This window comes from Anastrepha obliqua, unplaced genomic scaffold, assembly GCF_027943255.1.
Source record: "Anastrepha obliqua isolate idAnaObli1 unplaced genomic scaffold, idAnaObli1_1.0 ptg000139l, whole genome shotgun sequence".
NCBI lineage: Eukaryota > Metazoa > Arthropoda > Insecta > Diptera > Tephritidae > Anastrepha > Anastrepha obliqua.
The window spans coordinates 7,501-12,500 of NW_026562238.1; positions in this window are offsets into that span (position 1 = coordinate 7,501).

Here is a 5,000-nt window from a genome sequence, read left to right on the forward strand (position 1 = left end):
CGGTGAAGGCATGTGAAATGATATGAAAATATCAAAAGTTAACTAACCAATGATATTGAAACATATAAATCGAATCATAACTATATGAAACTCGAATTTAAGCCATATTAAACTGGTAATATTGTGATTTTATGCCTGGTTTTTTCCATACGTTAGTTTAAATAGAAAAAATTTTCGAATATATATACATATATGAAGAATTCATATTAGCTATACTAACATGTTATGGAATATAACCTTGGCATATTGGCACTAAAATATATAATAAAGACATTTCAAATCAAACTGAAATGTATTGAAATGAATTTTCCCCATACATTTTTGACAATGTGAGGTGTGCATGGCAAAAAACACCACGGTGAAGGCATGTGAAATGATATGAAAATATCAAAAGTTAACTAACCAATGATATTGAAACATATAAATCGAATCATAACTATATGAAACTCGAATTTAAGCCATATTAAACTGGTAATATTGTGATTTTATGCCTGGTTTTCCATACGTTAGTTTAAATAGAAAGTTATGGAATATAACCTTGGCATATTGGCACTAAAATATATAATAAAGACATTTCAAATTAAACTGAAATGTATTGAAATGAATTTTTCCCATACATTTTTGACAATGTGAGGTGTGCATGGCAAAAAACACTCACGGTGAAGGCATGTGATATAATATGAAAATATCAAAAGTTAACTAACCAATGATATTGAAGCATATAAATCGAATCATAACTATATGAAACTCGAATTTAAGCCATATTAAACTGGTAATATTGTGATTTTATGCCTGGTTTTCCATACGTTAGTTTAAATAGAGAGTTATGGAATATAACCTTGGCATATTGGCACTAAAATATATAATAAAGACATTTCAAATCAAACTGAAATGTATTGAAATGAATTTTTCCCATACATTTTTGACAATGTGAGGTGTGCATGGCAAAAAACACTCACGGTGAAGGCATGTGAAATAATATGAAAATATCAAAAGTTAACTAACCAATGATATTGAAGCATATAAATCGAATCATAACTATATGAAACTCGAATTTAAGCCATATTAAACTGGTAATATTGTGATTTTATGCCTGGTTTTCCATACGTTAGTTTAAATAGAGAGTTATGGAATATAACCTTGGCATATTGGCACTAAAATATATAATAAAGACATTTCAAATCAAACTGAAATGTATTGAAATGAATTTTTCCCATACATTTTTGACAATGTGAGGTGTGCATGGCAAAAAACACTCACGGTGAAGGCATGTGATATAATATGAAAATATCAAAAGTTAACTAACCAATGATATTGAAGCATATAAATCGAATCATAACTATATGAAACTCGAATTTGAGCCATATTAAACTGGTAATATTGTGATTTTATGCCTGGTTTTCCATACGTTAGTTTAAATAGAGAGTTATGGAATATAACCTTGGCATATTGGCACTAAAATATATAATAAAGACATTTCAAATCAAACTGAAATGTATTGAAATGAATTTTTCCCATACATTTTTGACAATGTGAGGTGTGCATGGCAAAAAACACTCACGGTGAAGGCATGTGATATAATATGAAAATATCAAAAGTTAACTAACCAATGATATTGAAGCATATAAATCGAATCATAACTATATGAAACTCGAATTTAAGCCATATTAAACTGGTAATATTGTGATTTTATGCCTGGTTTTCCATACGTTAATTTAAATAGAAAAAAATTTTCGAATATATATACATATATGAAGAATTCATATTAGCTATACTAACATGTTATGGAATATAACCTTGGCATATTGGCACTAAAATATATAATAAAGACATTTCAAATCAAACTGAAATGTATTGAAATGAATTTTCCCCATACATTTTTGACAATGTGAGGTGTGCATGGCAAAAAACACCACGGTGAAGGCATGTGAAATGATATGAAAATATCAAAAGTTAACTAACCAATGATATTGAAACATATAAATCGAATCATAACTATATGAAACTCGAATTTAAGCCATATTAAACTGGTAATATTGTGATTTTATGCCTGGTTTTCCATACGTTAGTTTAAATAGAAAGTTATGGAATATAACCTTGGCATATTGGCACTAAAATATATAATAAAGACATTTCAAATTAAACTGAAATGTATTGAAATGAATTTTTCCCATACATTTTTGACAATGTGAGGTGTGCATGGCAAAAAACACTCACGGTGAAGGCATGTGAAATAATATGAAAATATCAAAAGTTAACTAACCAATGATATTGAAGCATATAAATCGAATCATAACTATATGAAACTCGAATTTAAGCCATATTAAACTGGTAATATTGTGATTTTATGCCTGGTTTTCCATACGTTAGTTTAAATAGAAAAAATTTTCGAATATATATACATATATGAAGAATCTATATTCTAATACTAACATGTTATGGAATATAACCTTGGCATATTGGCACTAAAATATATAATAAAGACATTTCAAATCAAACTGAAATGTATTGAAATGAATTTTTCCCATACATTTTTGACAATGTGAGGTGTGCATGGCAAAAAACACTCACGGTGAAGGCATGTGAAATAATATGAAAATATCAAAAGTTAACTAACCAATGATATTGAAGCATATAAATCGAATCATAACTATATGAAACTCGAATTTAAGCCATATTAAACTGGTAATATTGTGATTTTATGCCTGGTTTTCCATACGTTAGTTTAAATAGAGAGTTATGGAATATAACCTTGGCATATTGGCACTAAAATATATAATAAAGACATTTCAAATCAAACTGAAATGTATTGAAATGAATTTTTCCCATACATTTTTGACAATGTGAGGTGTGCATGGCAAAAAACACTCACGGTGAAGGCATGTGATATAATATGAAAATATCAAAAGTTAACTAACCAATGATATTGAAGCATATAAATCGAATCATAACTATATGAAACTCGAATTTGAGCCATATTAAACTGGTAATATTGTGATTTTATGCCTGGTTTTCCATACGTTAATTTAAATAGAAAAAAATTCTCGAATATATATACATATATGAAGAATCTATATTCTATACTAACATTTTATGGAATATAACCTTGGCATATTGCCATTAAAATATATAATAAAGACATTTCAAATCAAACTGAAATGTATTGAAATGAATTTTTCCCATACATTTTTGACAATGTGAGGTGTGCATGGCAAAAAACACTCACGGTGAAGGCATGTGAAATAATATGAAAATATCAAAAGTTAACTAACCAATGATATTGAAGCATATAAATCGAATCATAACTATATGAAACTCGAATTTAAGCCATATTAAACTGGTAATATTGTGATTTTATGCCTGGTTTTCCATACGTTAGTTTAAATAGAAAAAATTTTCGAATATATATACATATATGAAGAATCTATATTCTAATACTAACATGTTATGGAATATAACCTTGGCATATTGCCATTAAAATATATAATAAAGACATTTCAAATCAAACTGAAATGTATTGAAATGAATTTTTCCCATACATTTTTGACAATGTGAGGTGTGCATGGCAAAAAACACTCACGGTGAAGGCATGTGAAATAATATGAAAATATCAAAAGTTAACTAACCAATGATATTGAAGCATATAAATCGAATCATAACTATATGAAACTCGAATTTAAGCCATATTAAACTGGTAATATTGTGATTTTATGCCTGGTTTTCCATACGTTAGTTTAAATAGAGAGTTATGGAATATAACCTTGGCATATTGGCACTAAAATATATAATAAAGACATTTCAAATCAAACTGAAATGTATTGAAATGAATTTTTCCCATACATTTTTGACAATGTGAGGTGTGCATGGCAAAAAACACTCACGGTGAAGGCATGTGATATAATATGAAAATATCAAAAGTTAACTAACCAATGATATTGAAGCATATAAATCGAATCATAACTATATGAAACTCGAATTTGAGCCATATTAAACTGGTAATATTGTGATTTTATGCCTGGTTTTCCATACGTTAATTTAAATAGAAAAAAATTCTCGAATATATATACATATATGAAGAATCTATATTCTATACTAACATTTTATGGAATATAACCTTGGCATATTGCCATTAAAATATATAATAAAGACATTTCAAATCAAACTGAAATGTATTGAAATGAATTTTTCCCATACATTTTTGACAATGTGAGGTGTGCATGGCAAAAAACACTCACGGTGAAGGCATGTGAAATAATATGAAAATATCAAAAGTTAACTAACCAATGATATTGAAGCATATAAATCGAATCATAACTATATGAAACTCGAATTTAAGCCATATTAAACTGGTAATATTGTGATTTTATGCCTGGTTTTCCATACGTTAGTTTAAATAGAAAAAATTTTCGAATATATATACATATATGAAGAATCTATATTCTAATACTAACATGTTATGGAATATAACCTTGGCATATTGCCATTAAAATATATAATAAAGACATTTCAAATCAAACTGAAATGTATTGAAATGAATTTTTCCCATACATTTTTGACAATGTGAGGTGTGCATGGCAAAAAACACTCACGGTGAAGGCATGTGAAATAATATGAAAATATCAAAAGTTAACTAACCAATGATATTGAAGCATATAAATCGAATCATAACTATATGAAACTCGAATTTAAGCCATATTAAACTGGTAATATTGTGATTTTATGCCTGGTTTTCCATACGTTAGTTTAAATAGAAAAAATTTTCGAATATATATACATATATGAAGAATCTATATTCTAATACTAACATGTTATGGAATATAACCTTGGCATATTGGCACTAAAATATATAATAAAGACATTTCAAATCAAACTGAAATGTATTGAAATGAATTTTTCCCATACATTTTTGACAATGTGAGGTGTGCATGGCAAAAAACACTCACGGTGAAGGCATGTGAAATAATATGAAAATATCAAAAGTTAACTAACCAATGATATTG